The following is a 17,211-nucleotide window of genomic DNA, read 5'->3' as shown; positions in this document are numbered from 1 at the left end:
GTGCTCCAACTGAGATTAAGGCAAAGCCTTAGTCAGCATTCAGGAAGGTCAGCGTGGCCTGCAGATCAAGTCAAGCTGTTGTCCTTCCCCTGGTGAGCACTGGTGAGGTCACTCCTGATACCTCATAGACAGTTCTGCTCTCCCTCACCCCTTCTAGCTCAAGAAGGATGTGAAGAAACTAAAAGGGCTACCAAAATTGGCAGGGGCCCAGAGCATATGTCTTGTGCAAACGTGCTGAGGGAGACAGCGTAACACCCAGGCCCCATTCAGCAAGGCAGCTACCAGCCAGGCAGTTCCCAACCTGTACTGATCCATGGGATTTTCCCACACCCCCCCGCAGAGGTTTGTACTTCCTTATGTTGACACGCCCTTTATGGAGGGTGGGGGAAAAAAAAAGGAAGGAGATTGTGGTTATATTCCCAGTCAGTTTGCGTTGTTCGTATGGTTATATTGAGTTACATGAGTCATATTTAGTACCCTTAGAGTGTGGAATGATGATCTCTGCACGGGTTACAGAAACTTTTCTCAGGCCTGAGCTTGGCGAGCATGGAGAGGGAATAGATTAAATCACTTCTTGAGGTCCCTTCTAGGCTTGTTTGTGTGATTCTGCATCCTGAGCACTTGTCTTGACATTTTTGATTTAGCTTGACTGTACAGGCAGCAATCCTCCAGCTGTCACAGCATGCACTATTGATTTATTAAGCTAAAGTAAATACAATTGAAACATGAAGATTCATTAAGAGTGACCGTTTCTGCCTGTGGACTCAATATGTTTTCAAAATGACGCTCTACAACCTCATTAGGGTCTTGTTTGCATTCATGGATTCACCAGTTGAGTGGCAAGAGAAGAAACGATGAGTGCACAAAATCGATCCTCGCCACTGATGTCTGATTCCTTTGGAATTCAACATTTGCTTCATTGTTCTGGGATGCCAGTTTGACACAGGTTATTCAATGCCTGTAGTGAAGCTCTAAAGTAGAAGCATTGATGGGTGAAACACCGAGGAAGAAGGTTCAAAGATACAGGATTCCTTCAGTCCCTTTCTTAAAAGTAGAGCTGCTAGCTTTGGGTCATTCCTCATATGCTCTGACTCAGATAATAAACCCCCATATTCTGATTATTCATGATAGTGTCCTGGTCTCTTATGCTCCCTTGAATAACCACCCATGAATTTTTGAAAAGGTAGTCACAAAGAGATTTTTTATTCCTTTTTGAGGAAGGTATCTGCTTCTGGATACATGACTAATCCTCTCTGATGTTGTCTGACTTAGATCTCTTTTAGCACTTCAACATGACAAAAAGGTAAATTAAATGTGTTCAATACATGCAATAAATGGATGCTTTTAATTTGCAGCCAACATCAATGGTTCCAATGAGAAACTTCAGACCAAATTTAACCAAAGGGAGTTGCTAAAAGGTTTATAGAGAGAATTGGTATCTTTATTGAAATGCCTCTTTCTGCTTTTTTCCTGGACAGTGGTTCTAAGAAGTCAGTCAGTCATTTCCATGTCCACAGCTGCTCTCCAGAGATGAATCCCTTTGTCTCTTCCCTGTTCTGTGCCTTGTGGTCTGCCTGTGATCTCCCTCAAATGTGCTTGAACTACACTCTCCCCGGGACTGAGGTTTTCATTGTTTTGGGGAAAAAAAGTTCAAATGTGTTTAAAGGCATTGTGAGCACAAAGCCATATGGGGGTTATGTTTCCAAGCCATCAGGTGCACGTGGATGTTGGCTCCTCTGCATAGTGGGAGCATAGATGCACACTCTATCAAGATGTAAACAGGCGTTTTTATGCTCCTCGGAGCGAGAATGGAGGGTTGGTGAAACAACAGTGTTGCCGCAGAGAAGATAAAATGTGGAAACAGATGAAGATGAGATTCATTTCACAGAGCTCCAGACACCAATGTCTGAGTTGCTTTCCCTAGGGACCCCTTGGGATATTGTTCAATTAATCCTGAAAGATGCCAGATGAGTCACACTCTGGTAGCGTCACACCTTATCTGGCGTGAAGGATTTCTCCTGACGTTGGTTTCGGATGTGAATGGGAGATGTAGTCTAAACAATTTGGGAGTTAGGGCCACAGAAAAAAGCCTGAGTTGTTTCCTTTTGAATGACCTGAGAAGTTCTCAGCCGTGCCCACCACATTGTGCGTTTTGGAGGGCAGACAGTGCAGTGCTGTATTTACATAGCAAGGTCCTCTGCAGCGTAGATACAGGACAGGATTGATGCAGTAGTTGAGGTACAGATACAACTAGGTACAGGATGTTGCCTTGTTGGGTCCATGTGGCTTTCCAGGATGGCATAAAAAGGGCAAGCAGCAGCCCTTCAACCTCTCTTGATAGCTTCCACCACATCCATGGCTGGGTCTGTCCCTGCTTCCTTGGTGGCACTTACAGACTGCACAGCAGAACAGCCGAGGTGCTCAGGTACTGGAAAGGGCTTAATCTCAGCTCCTGAACTTCACCCTGAAGTGATTTATGAGATCTCAGCTCCTGAACTTCACCCTGAAGTGATTTATGAGAGTTCATACACTTATTTCCACCAGCTCTGCTGTGAAGATAACCCCCATCAGAGTGATAGAGCAGGCAGTCTGGCTGGTAACTGCCTGAACTTCAGGCTACAGCTTGGCTGAGCTGGGAACTCAGGTTTTTCCCATCTGCAGAGCAGTGCTGATAGTCCTCTTCCTTTTGCAAAGCATTTTGTGCTCTCCAGAGGAGTGCACAAGGTAGGAGCTAATGGTGACGATGACCTGAGCGAGATGTTTTGCAGACATATATTAATATCAGTGGTGAGGGCTGGTTTGTTGCAAAATGCAGTTAGAGATACTGTTTGAAATCTGTGCCAGCTCCCCTCTAGGAAGAAGAAGGAGAACAATACATGTCAGTGAGTGTCATCTTTAGACAGAAATGTCTCCAAAAAAAGAAGTCCACAGGCTAGAAGGAGGCATTACCGGCAGAAGAATTTCACATTCTCAACCTGTTGGAAGGGAAAGAAATCTGCTTAATAACCATTTGGAGAAATATATATAGCAACAAACAGAACTAGGATACCAGTAAGCTTTGGCAGAGAGCTTTTTATTAGCTCCAGTGTGTTCTCATCTCAAATGGAAATGTAACCCCCTCTGAAAAACCTACGCAATGTAATTGCAGGGACACAACATCAATGTGCTTTAGTAAGGGAACGAGTCATGAAAAAGACTGCCCTGGAGGAGGAAGCTCAGGGCTCAGCTGAAGATATTTAGCAGATGGGCAGGATTATTGTAATCCTTATCCAAAATAGCGTGTATTTTATTTTGCTATATATTATATTTGCTATAACCAGGGGCCCAAGTACAGTGGCCAGCCTGAAAGTGTAAATAGCAGTAATATTATGATTATGGAAGAGAAAAGAGGTAAGAAAAGCTTGGGAGCTGCTGGGTTAGAGATTTTGGATGACAGGAGAGAACCATTGCTGTAGTTGCTGAAAAAGCTAAGAACCCTGAGTCTAGCCCTGGTAGATCATGCATCCGGACAAACAAACCGGAATCAGGAAGGGTTGGATGGCAGAAGGGTGAGAGTCTTTGAGATATGCAGTGGGAAGAGTAACTACTTAGGCCACAGAGAGGGGCATTCATCTGATGTCTGCCACTGAGCTGACAACCTCAGCTCCCTTTCTGGTACAGTCTGTGGAGTGCAGTGGACAATCTGTTTCTCTCTAAAGTAGCTGTCTAAATCTGGGCAGATGATCAGCACCTCAAAATGCTTATTTGTCTCCATGCACTGTAATGGAGAGCAGGATAACTCCAGCAGAAAGTGCCTTTATTGGGGATATATAACCTTAGGTGAGATGAATCCCCCCCAAAAAAGAATCCTGTGTCTTTAGAGGGGACAGATCTGCCTTGGGATTGTAACGGGCCTCCTTTAGAAGTCAACTAGGTTGACCCATAAAATCTAAAGATGAGTGTTTAGGCTAGGGCTATAAAAAACACAGTTCCCATTGAAATTAGTCACTTAAGTCCCCTTAATGTGCTTACCTACTGGGATGCCATTCTTGGGTTTTAGGAAGTCAGAGAAGTCCCACTCAGAGTCTACTGGGAACGCTACAGGATGTTGACTACATGAAACCAAGTCTCTTGTTTATACTTTTAGTCCTCTCTTATTCTGAGAGCTGTATCTTTTTGGATGGAACGCTGTTTCAAGCTCTACATTTTTTTAATACCTTTGGCTTTGCACATGCTGAAATGTACTGCCTTTGGACACAAGCCAGTTTACATACGGTTTTGTCTAACACTGGGCATAACCCACAATAGACTTTAATGCCATTCAGTAGAAGGTTGACACCAAATTTAGAGGCAGAGGGACGTTTTCATTTGCCTCCTGAAACCAGCTGGGTGAAAGAAATAATGTACTAAGAAGCTATGGAAACTCTGAAAGGGCGTGTGGACACCATGGATGATGATATGTAGTTTCTCCAGCTCACATGAAAGTGGCATACTTAGTCCAGGAAGCTTAACTATGGTTGTTAGCGTGCAGCACACATATGCTTCTTAATTATGAGAGCAGTATTTTTGGATTATCATGCCCAGCTATGAAAAGTCTGCATTTGTTGCAAAGAAATCTGAGGAGGACATCAGCCCTAGTGAACAGTAGAGGGAAAAAAGTGAAACATAAGCTGCAAGAAATCTTTGCGACGGTACAGCTGCATTTCCCATCAAACTATACTTGCTTAAGAAAGTTTGCAATCCCAAAACATACAGGGACTGGAGGAAACATGTAAACACAAATCCAGGGTACTAGGAAAAAACAGTTTAGTACTCTGAGGGCAGAAAACTTGGAAAACAGAGAGGGAACTTTGGTTAATGGTTATCCTCTGTGTAAAGATCAGCAGGGTGAGGTTAAAAGGCTGAATGTTTTACCCTGCTTCTTAATGTCTGGAGTGCAAGCTCTAGGTTTCTGTATTGGGTTCAAATCTGATATAAATAAATGATTTGGGAAAGTGAGCTGTGAAATCTCAGCCTATGCAAGCTAGCTTCTTTCAGCTGCACTATTTCAAGTGTCTTACCCCTTGTTAGGACCCAGCCCACAGAGGAGGTCAAAATACTCTGCTGGCATTTAGTCCAACCCACCTTCGTTTTTCTGCATTTTCTGTACTTTCTGAGTGTGGCATCAGCTGTTGGGGCAAGCAGAAAAATATTAAAAGATCAGTAGGTTGAAATTATTTTTATCTCCGCAGCTGTTGAATCAGAATCTCACTTAGTATCTCAGTTCTGGGGATAATCTCAATGTAATTAGAAGGTTTAGGTAAAATTCAGATATATCCATAAAATTTTGGTTAGTATTATTCTAGAATTAGCAGTGGTAACAGGCACACAATTTTGCTAGGTGTTGTACAAATTCATTATGGGAGATAACATTGTTTGCAATAGAGCTGAAAAATTTCTTTTTGCACAAATCCTGTTTCGCAAAGAAAATTTTTTTTAAAAATCTGTTAATTAAAACATTGATGGTGTTCCTGTCCAGTTAACAATTAAAAAAAAAAAGCTGGTATCTTTGAATAGGCTTTTCTTAAAATTTTCATTTCTAATTTTGAACATGATGTCATTAAAAAAAGTTTTTCCATAAAAGCTAAAATAAAAGGGTCATTTGGGAATAATATTTTGGTTGCCATAAAATTAATTTCCCCCTTTTTTTTTCATTAAGAAATTAAAGTTTTTGAGGCTGACCCAAAATATTTCTTTTCCATCTTTCTTTTTTTTTTTTTTTTTTTTTTTTGGCACTGCAAAAACCTGAAAATTCAGTTAATCAGCTGCAAACAACAGAGATTGAGTCAACAAGGGAACTGACAAGAAAAATGTCAGTAGCTACGGAGAGAAGACAGGATCCCGCTGGCTTCCAGCCCTGTGGTCCACCCACTAACTCGCCCTGCCTCCACGAGACTTCTTGCACACCCTAGTAAATCTGTGGCTTGAAAGACAGTCATCTTTCCGTCAGTAGATTGTTTTTTTCTGTAGGTAATATAACCATTCCTGCAAAAACTTTGCAGCTCACCGCGCGCATTATGCTGTTTCCTGTAAATATGAAGCTTCTTCAGATTTTTCATTCCAGTCTGAGGGAGAGTAGAATTGCAAACCACCTCTGGTAGTTTTTTCCCCTGTCATGATTTATTTGGAATGACACAGCTCTTAGGGGTTCTCACAAACCATATATGGTCAGGTAGCACACCCTCATTCAAGGAATATTAATAATCTGTTTTCTCCCACACCTCAATCTTATATATTTAACCTACGAAATATGTTTGTGTACTCACTTCCCACTCTAGTGCTGCTCTGTGCAGCAAATAAACACTGAAAATAGGTGCACTGAGAAGGTAAAACTTGTAAAAACATCCTCATGGGATCAGTCCCCAAATCCATCTCTCTCAGTATCCTGTTTTCAACATGTCCAAAGCAGTTGCCCAGGGACGGTTATAGGAATATGACAAGTTTTCTCAGTATATTCTCTCAGCCTCCCACAGTATGAGACTTGGAAACGAAGTGGAGGCTTGGAGAACTTCCTGAGATGAGGAGGTGTGTTTGTGTGTTTTATGGGTTTTCGTTTTCTGAATATCTCCGATTGTTTTCTGAACTCATGCAACTTTTACCTGCAGCCTGCTTCAGAGAGTTTCACGGTTCAACATCCCTTTTTCTGGCATCTCCTTTTATTTGTCTAGAAGTGGTCACTTGCTAGTTTGGTTTGATGCGGCATGATTACTACACAAGAAGAGCAGGGGGCATTTGCTGCCTTTTCATCTTCTCTGCCGCTGCTCACATCACTCTTGATCCTATAGGTGTACATCACCCTCTTCAGTCATCTCACTGCCAGGCCAGCTACCAACCTATTCAGTTGCTCCTCATGCAGATGCCGTCTGTCAGTGATGGATCATCGCTTTAGTGATGGATCTTCCCAGCAGCTATTCCAGAGTTACTATAAGGTGACCAGAACCACACACAATGTTCAAGTTGCAAGCTCATTACTCATAGTGCCAGAGCAATGCCTTCCATTTTTTCCTTTCTTTCTTTCCTCAGAATTCCTAAAATTTCATTTGCTTTTTTGATGGCTACTTGCTGCTGAAGTGACATTCCCATAAGAGAATACTACGCCAAGACCTCATTTTTTCAGTGAGAACAGCTGTATCAGAGCCTGCCATCATGCAAGAAAGACCTCTCAGTCTTTAAACCAGTCTGACCCTTCCTGCTGAGGGTTCCGAATAAGTGAAAATCACTGCAACTTCCATCATGCCTGTTTAACGGGGTGCTTAGGAGGCTGGGAGAAAAACAACCCTTCATATGTGACAGAGAGACGTTCAACTCATTTTCTGAGTTGCTGATAGTGTTTGCATCCACCGGTACCGTTCAGATAGTGTGGAAGTTCAAAGCTGTCCTTGTAAACTCCAGTTATGATTAACTCTATGAATGCATTTGTGTCAGTGTAAGTCCCAGGAGCCCCCAAACTTACATCAGGACCTGCTATGCTACGTGCCGTGCAGACACAGAGCGAAAAGACCAGCTCTCACTAAGGGCTTTTACAACATAAGTCACAGTTTCTGCCACTCTCCGTGTCTGATATGAAGTGGGGTGAGTGGGTGTGTGGGGCACGCGTGGTACAACCCCACTAAGTGCACAGGGTGGATGAGAATATTTTGTTGGAGGTGGAGGGTGCTTGTTTAGGAGACCAAAGTTGCTGCAATGGTAAATACTGTTGCAGCATGGTAATGTTTCTCCCTTATGACTTTTCTATACATTTGTCACAGTACTGGGTAAGGTGACAGTGGAGGAAGGCTGCCTTGGGTTTTGAAAGGAAAAATCATCATTTAAACTAACAGCAAAGTAAGCAAACCTTCAGTATAAAAAATATACATCTCACCCACGCACTTTAAAAAAATATAACTCTATTATTCAGTGGAGTCAATAACAGTTAAATTTTCTTATGTGTAATCCACTGTTGGTTGAAGAACATAAGGGTTTCAAAATACATTCTCATTAAAAAGAAGACATATTTTGATAAAATCCTTTATATTGTCCTCAGATTTTTATTTTTTACAAGTAAGCTTCATTCATCTTATGTACACTGGGGGAACATGAAGCCAAGAGGAAAACCTCCGATTTCCTGGGATTTCAAAACTTGCACTGACTAATGAAAAGAAGTAAAGGCAGAATTAAGTGGAAACCTCCTTTCTTTAGTCAATTCACGTCACAAATTTCATGAGACCTCCCTGTTGCCTGCTGATGCTTCAGATTTAGCATGAGGTACGATCTCAGCAGGGACAGCTGTGTAGTGATATTGACAGTGGTGCTGTTGCGGAGGACAGACAGTCCTTATGGGCATCGTGCCAGAGTTTTTACCAAGTCCCTGGGATGTATGAGGGCTCAGGAAAGCCCCAGTTTCTGATTAGTTCAGATACATTTGCAAAAACAGCTGGAGCACTAGGACAGACAGAAGGGATAAAACTGAAGTCCAGCAGTAAATGCTCAGAATTTAAAAATCCAGGAGTTCCAAGTTTAATCCCAAATTCTGGAAAGTCAGTGCTTCGCATTTCATAAACTAAACACTTATATCCTAATTGCAAAACCAAACTAAACCAAAAAGAAAAAATCCTGGCATATGCTAAAAATACACGCAACTCCCAGAATTGTGCAATGCAGTTATTAAATTTCTGTCCATGCAATCAGCATTGTTTATATCGCTAAATCACATAAACAATAGCCTAACAATAAACACAAAGCCAAACACAAATCATGGGCTTGTTGGCAAGAGGCTGGAATGCAGGCGGTGCCTTTGTTGAACAGGCTACTGAATGACTCCGTGCTGGGAAAAACCAATCCTATTGTGAAATATCACTGAGGCTGCATTACCAAACTGAACATCGTACACACTGTGCTGTATGGACCTATTCAAGAGTAATGTTGTGGGGGGAATTATTTTTCTCCTGTGTAACACTGATTTAATGCTCTGCTGAGTTGACGGTCAGTTAATATCCTTAAATCATCACCAAAGTCAATGGAGGAGAGCTAATTACTTCCAGTCACGGGTCTGGCCTCAGTACTTTTCATTACAGGTTCATTTGTTTTTGTTAAACAGATGGATAGTCTAGTGATCTGCAGGTATTAGGGGTTTATCCTCAGAAGGCGGGCTTCAAAGCGTCCACTACATCATAACGAATATGACCTGAAGCCCAGCCCGTGGTAATGGAGACTCTCACTGTGGAGTGGGCTTTGAATCCTACCCAGAAGTGGTGATTTTGGCTCCCTTATTCATTAATCTGGTCAAATGACGACAGATCTAAGGACTTCAGCACACACCCAGGAGAGGACAAAGACTTAGCTTAGGACAGATGAGCATTGGCAGAGCTGCTAGGCACATGACAATAAAGTAAAAGAAATATTGAAGATCACAATCCAAGTGAATTCACTGTCTCATTCGGGAATCAAGGCTACAAGAGTGGAACAGACACATTGCAGGACTAAGGCTTCAATGGCTCAGTCAGTAGGGCACATGAAGAAGAGGTAAAATATCCATTTTAATGATGCCAGGATCAATTTCATCCAATATCAAACACATTAGTAACAGCCTTTCCTTTCCTCAGAAATGCTGCCAAATTTGATATTACAATGCAGTTTTTAAATCTGATAGTTTAGCATGAAGACATTAACAGCATATTCATACCTCCTCTTTATCCCTCCACTGTTAGTGGCTGTAGTTTTGAGTCTGAGGTAGAATAAATGAGGCTTGAGAAACAAGGGTTTTGAGCAGCAATACCTATCTGCCAGCTTCAGAGATGAAAGAAGCAAAAAACCACCACCATCTTCAGAGATCAGAGATGTAAAAAACCACCATTGATGCTTTAAGGAAGTCGAAAACATTACCCACTGGCGTTTATGTCAGATGGATTAGCTGGAGTAAGAAGATGTAGTAACTGAATTCCTGTTACGATGGCTGATTGTATTACACTGATATCATCCACAGCTGAGCACTGCATGTTTCTTCCCTTCTTGATTCCTCGTCAGCGGAAAATGAGTGTAGGGGATTATTAATGAGATTTCGATTTATGTACGGGTATACCCCACTACGTCGATGTCCCTCTGTGATCTGAGTCCCACCTCAATATGTTCTCCTCTGAACAGACATCAGCTTAACTGGAAGAACAACAACGTTATTTTCTGTACTTTGGAGAAAATCAATGGAACTGGCAAGTGAAAAGGGATAACCTTGCAGATCTGGGATTAGAAAGAAGTGGGAGGGACCTGCCTTCAGTTCCTCATTTCACTACAAACTTCCAGTACTGTTTCGGGGAAGTTGTGTCAAACCACTTCATCAGAGGTGTGTAGGTTCTTCTGACATCCTCAAAACTGCCACTTAGACATGTCTCTTCACCCCCAAGACCAACTGTGTCAGAAGCCTCTAAATCACCTGGAAATATGTTCCTAGAAAGTGTGAACATAAAAAATCCTGGAAAAAAAAATCTTGGTGCAGCCAGGATCAATTTGTCTCAGACTGTTTCCAGACTTAATCAGTGGTCCTTACAGGTAAAACCTGAAAATCTACCATTGGAAAAGTGTTGCATCCTGGCCATTACATGGCTGAAGGCAGACAGTGAATGGAGTGAGGTGACACCAGCCTTCACTTGCACCAACATCTACCTTTTGCTATTACAAGACATACTGATAAATAGTGAAAAAAAGAGAAAAAAAAAAAATCAGCATTATCAATCTGGAATATTAAAGTGGAAAAGAATTTAAGAGGGATTATCTAGATCTTGCATTCACAGAAGATCTCATATGACCTGTCAGGCCAAGATTAAAATATCAACCCTATTTTGAGAGTTACTAAATTTCCATAGTGACAAAGCTACATTATTCTGAAAGCCATAAATCTTTCTAAATAGTGTATTAAGGAAGACAGAGGGATCTGCAAGTTTTTCCTGGCTGTGAAACTGAATCTGGTAGGTTTTTTCTTTGCATGGAAAAGAGCAGAAGCCTCAAACAATCATTGTTCTAGTTTTGTTTGAAGTTATTTTCTGTAACATGTTTTCATATGGTAGAACAGTGGCAGTTTACAACAGATCGATAGACAACATTTGAGTCCAAATTCACTGGAAAACTTAAGGTAACCTGTATTATTGACATGCAGATCCAGGCTAGAAAAGTAAAAAAAAAAAAATTAAAAAAATTTGAAAGAATTGAAATTCAATTCAAATACACCTTCTTGTTTTTGAAAAAAAGAAGAAGCCAGTGCTTTCACCACTGACAGAAAATATGACATGTCTAAGCAGAATCCATTAGCTGCTAAGGTGGAGAAGAACAGTGAAGCATTTATGACCTCCAGAAGCTGCAAGGTTTGCTTTCACAAAGACCATGCACTCAGCACGTGCCTATATTAATTCCCCAGATTCTGAATGATTGTTGATGTCGATTACTGATTCTGAAAATCTTCTGAATATAAAGAAGTATAAGGAAAGCTACCCATGAGGATGAGCCTGTGTTCATCTCAAGTTGTGAAAACCATCAATAACTTGGAATCATTTTCAGGAATTATGGTGAATCTACAACCAAGCAAATGCAACTAATTGAACCTCACAGGATAGAAAACATTACATTCCCATTCTAAAATTATCAGAGTAATTTGCATTTGGAAGACTCACACAGTCAATGTAAAGTGAACAGAAATTATGAGGGAAGAAAAAAGGAATTGTAAGAGCGTCACCAGGTCCAGCAAAAGATCAGGATTGACAAGGACTGAAACAGCGTTTTGAGATGTGAGACAATCTCTGGGACCCAGTTTAAACTGCTAGTTCGATAAATAAATCTAGTGCATAAATAGTTGCATAAAAATAGTCTGGAAAAAGGATGAAGCATAATTCCAGTCAAAGACAGGTTCTTGAGGGGTGAAATGTAAGACATCACAAAAGACTATGACACAAATGTTTGCAAATACGCGAGGGAACACTGCCAAATATTTTTATCAGAACACCTATTGAAAGTATTATCTCTCCAAAGCCCGTTGAATTCATTTGACTAATGTATTTTCATTTGTACCCTCAAATTTAATGGAAGATCCTAAAATAACCTGATAATTGTGGTTATTTTCTCAAGGGTTGAACAGTAATGTGCTGTGACACATAAGCCTTGTAAATTTGTTACTGAGGAGCCGTCAATGACTTTGCAATGAAAATGAGTTCCCTTTTCAAAGAGATCAAATCAAAGGGGAAAAATCTTCAGAATCAGTCAACTTTAAACAAATCCAGATGTATCTCGTAATCTGAAGCAACCCCTTGTCACTCACAAGCAGTGTTCCAGCTTGAACTTTTTGATGATGTTATACTGTTGTGTGTGAAACAGCAGAAAAAAAGCATGGAGTTAAACGGGGAGAAATGTTTGAAAATGGTTATGCTTATATAACTGTTAGTGAACTAGTAGCTGATGTGGTTGTTTCAGTTTTCATTGTTAAAAATAAAATTAAATTAATACAAATGCATTGAATAAATGCTAAATGAAACAAAGTGGTTTATTTTGGTTTGAACAAAACCATTTAGGGTGTCCAAGAACCGTATGGAAGAAAGAGGGTTTCTCCCCTCGCTATTCTTTTTATTTCAATGTTCTTCTCTTGCTCTGTTCCTTTCGGGTGTGAGCAGTGGGATTGGTTATAAAATACAAAAATACAGCTGTGGCTGTCTCTAACTGTACTAATTCCATCACTCAACTAGCACAGCACTTTTTAGGTACAAACCAGAACACCTTACACAAAAGCAAACAAAAACCCAGCACCCCACCCCCCCCAATATTACTAAATTGTAATCAAGAAATTTTCTATTTCTGTTGTACATGTCGATCTTTATGCAGTCTGTCATATGCCCACCTTACCCTTTATATACATGACTTTAGTAATTTGGCAGCTAACTTACATCTGCTAAACTTGTCAGGATATATGCATACATAAGAATTAATTACCTAGGAAAAGATGAACGGTCATCCACTGGAATGACTGCATGAGATCCCACGAAGGACTGAGATGACTCTCTTTCGCAGAACTTCCATTTGGTGCATATAGATAGTCATAAGCTAAAGCAACAATGCAGGAATTTGTTTTCTACGGAAGTTTCAGAAACCATCTTAAATTACAGCATGTGAGATTTGTGAAATAGATGGCTTATGCACAGACTTCTTCGAGTCATATTTGATACACGTTTTGAATATGTCCAGTATTGCCTTTCTTAAATAGCAGAGAAGATTGTTAGGCTTTTCTGCTTTATTGTGTGCTCATTTGGTCCTAATGATCTCCTCTGGTAGAACCAATGCATGCACTCAGGCAGGAGATTATCAGGCAGCTAAACTGAGGTACCCAAGATAATCAGATGAAACAAACAGACCATAAATACAGCTAAAGCCAAAGGGAAAGGAAAGGAAGGGAGTGAGTGATTTTAGACATTGTCTTTTCATACATGTTTAATTTTTAACATAAATTGAACATTACTAGTTATCTGACTTCTCATATCATGGAGGGGTCTCTGCACTGTCTGCAGGAAGACACTATCCAGCTGAGTCCCAGTGTGGCACTAGATGTTCAAGATACCCAGGGAAAAGCAGAGAAGAATGTTAATTAGAAGAGAGGTTATTGAAATAAGATTTTCTTCTGTTTATTAACAGCCTAAAGGCTTAGGGGAGGAATATGCAGGAGACCTTTAATTAATCTGTATACTTTTAAGGGGAATTTGCTAGAATTCATCACGGTCGGGTACGTGTTACTGAGACAATAAAATGGCAAGAGTGGCAAATGTCTGCTTTGTTGAGAGTCAGAGGAGGGAAAAAACATAGCCCCGGTTGTAATATGATTTTGGGATTTGATTTTGACAACACAATATCTGCCTTGAGAAATGAAGGCTTAGGGGAGACCTCATCACCATGTTCCAGTATTTAAAGGGTGGCTACAAAGAAGGCGGAGACTCCCTTTTTGTAAGGAAAAGACAAGGGCTTATGGGTACAAGTTAATCCTGGGGAGATTCCAACTGGACACAAGAGGAACATTTTTCACAATGGGAACAATCAGCTGTTGGAATAATCTCCCTGGGGAAGTGGTGGATTCCTCAACATTGGACACTTTTAAGATTCGGCTGGACAGGGTGCTGGGCCATCTTATCTAGACCATGCTTTTTCCAGGGAAGTTTGGACCAGATCATCTTTGAGGTCCCATCCAACCTGGTATTCCGTGATTCTGTGGAAGTTTAAAAGAAAACAAGCCAGACCAAACCTCGCACATGAGTGGATTATGTTGGTACATGGGTCGATGGCAAAGTCATCCAGGGTCATCCACAGAAGACACTGTTAGCAATGCTAACAAAAGCAGCAGCGTTCTCCCTTATTGCTTAGCTAATTGACTTCATCGTTTTTGTAAGGGCATGGGTGATTCATCTCGCCTATATTAGGCAACTGTTTTAGGATCTCCCTCTGAATATACCCATCTCTCTTAATTGACTTCAGAAGGAGCCTGAAATAAAGCAGGTCTGAACAGGTGTGTGATTCACAGTTCTGGTACCGGAGAACAGGAATCCCATCTTGAGTGACAGACTTTGTTGTAATTTGGATTGTTTTAATGTGGGCCGATTTTGAACGGAGTGAAATTATCTTGGTGTAACTTTAGATAACTTCAGTGTGAACAGCTGCACTGGTGCATGACAGCTTGTTTTATGTACGAAAGAAACAGTTATTTTGAAGTCACTATTTATCTGACCTATTCAGACATCTTGTTTAGCACTGAATTGATTCTGTTGTGGACTCTACCGGCTAGAGGTCTATTGACTATGAAGCCAGCAGTCTATACATCCAGGTCAGATGAGAAAAATTGCTTCCTGGGGTGATTACGGTGGCTCTCACACTCACAGCCATAGAGGATGGCCGGGATGTTGATGTATAAAAGCCCTTTAAAGATGAGTGCTTGCCAAAGAAAAGGCAATTAATAATCACTTGTGTTGGCAGTGATGTAAATAAAACCCATCAGAAATCTGCTGACAACCTTTTTGTCAGAACGTTGGCAGAGCAGGAGCCGGAGGTCCCGAGGGGCGTCGCGCAGCTCTTTGTGCACGAACCAGCACCATGGACAGAGGCAGCTGCTCGCTCCTGCCCGTCCCTGCCAGCTCCCAGCGCCCGTTAATATGCAAATGCTGCCTGACTTTTGATTCCAGGGGTCCTTTGTCTTTATTCCACATTTTTTCATCGAAAGATCTGAATGGCAATTAGAAATATTGGTTGTGGCATATAGATTTTCTTCCCGGGAATGACAAGATAATCCCTGTTTTGCAGAAGAAGAAAAACGGTAATGGCTTTAAGCTGAAAGAGGGGAGATTTAGATTAGATGTAAGGAAGGAATCCTTCCCTGTGAGGGTGATGAGACACTGGCACAGGTTGCCCAGAGAAGCTGTGGCTGCCCCCTCCCTGGCAGTGCTCAAGGCCAGGTTGGATGGGGCTTGGAGCAATCTGATCTAGTGGAAGGTGTCCCTGCCCATGGCAGGGGGGGTGGAACTGAGTGATCATTAAGGTCCCTTCCAACCCAAACCATTCTGTGATTCTGTGGTTCTATGAAAAAGATGTACAAAGACTGCCTTTTTTGAAAAGCAAATTATAATAGGGCATACTTAATCAGTATCATATATGCAAATCAGAAATGTGTTCCTTCATATATTTTATGCTCTAAGTTATACTATTTTTGCCTTATCTTGTTGCTCTTATGATGTCAGCAATGTTAGGAAATAGAATTTTGGAGCAGTTCTTAGGCTGCTGTTCACATCATGATTCCATTAAGTTACAAGGGAGACCAAAGCTAATCAGGTGAGCAAACTCAGGTGACTTGTAAACTGCCAACTGAATTATTTCATTGTTCTGGTTAACAAATGCCTCAGGAGTCATATAGTATTTACAGAGAAAATGAGAAAATGCCATTGTCACTTTCTTATTTTCAGAACTGCCTGTCCCCCATCTTGACTGCTAGATTATTATGAGTTTTTTTCCTCATTCTGTTAATCATCAATTTGCTCAACTTCAGTTTCTACATAAGAGCAACCACATTTTGCTAAGAAACAATGACAAGCAAATGGAGATGTCCGCCCTCTATTTTTTGAATAGAGGAAATTTCTGTATCTCTACACCTCTGAGCACTACCAGGAAAAGACCCTTATCTCTAGCCCAGTGGTTTTTTTTGTTGTTTCTATATCTCATAATGTATCCAAATTCTTTACAATGGTGGTTTAACTCTAGCCAGCAGCTAAGCACTGTGCAGCCGCTTGCTCACTACTTCCCCCTCCCAGTGGGATGGGGAGGAAAATGGGGGAAAAAAAGAGTAAAACGTTGAGTTAAGAACAATTTAAATAATAATAATAATAATAACAACAACAACAACAACAATAATAATAATAATAATAGTAGTTGTAATGAAACAGAATGTAACAAAAAGAGAGATAAATAAAACCCAAGAAAAGACAAGTGATGCACAATGCAATTACTCCCCACCTGCTGACTGGTGCCCAAGCGGTGATCCACCTCTCCCAGCCAACTCCCCCAGTTTATATGCAGAGCATGATGTCCAGTGGTATGGATTATCCCTTTGGCTACTTCTGGTCAGCCATCCTGACCATGCTCCCTCCCAGCTTCTTGTTCACCTCCTCACTGGCATGAGAAACTGAAAAACCTTTGACTTAGGATAAGCACTGCGTAGTAACAACTGAAACATCAGTGTGTTATCAACATTATTCTCACGCTGAATCCAAAACACAGCACTGTACCGGCTACTAGGGAGAAAATTAACTCAACCCCAGCTGAAACCAGGACAGATCTGCACGCACAAATCCACTGCTCTCAATGCTAATGACATTCATTATGTGGTGACTAGTCTAAATAACTTTAGGCTATTTAAGACACTGTAGGTTTCATAGGCCTGCTAGATGATGAAGTTTCCTTTTCACTGCAAAGTTTATTGCCTTTGCATTTTCTCCTGAAATTTTAAGAGAAAAAGGGTGAATTTTAGAGGTTACTCTGAGAGCTTTCACAGGTAATTTCATTTCCAAGACTTCAGTTACCGTAGATTGCCTTTTAGCCTGTGGCAAATATGAAGTAAAATATTGGGCCTGTAAATCCCCACAACATCTGCAAGGCCAGAAGGGAGCCATTTCCCCAGAGTAACTGGGCAATCAGTGCTACTTTCACCCAGTACTG

Source organism: Leptosomus discolor, chromosome 6, assembly GCF_034619465.1.
Source record: "Leptosomus discolor isolate bLepDis1 chromosome 6, bLepDis1.hap2, whole genome shotgun sequence".
Lineage (NCBI taxonomy): Eukaryota > Metazoa > Chordata > Aves > Leptosomiformes > Leptosomidae > Leptosomus > Leptosomus discolor.
The sequence above is the reverse complement of the archived record's forward strand: the minus strand, read 5'-3'. Positions refer to the sequence as shown.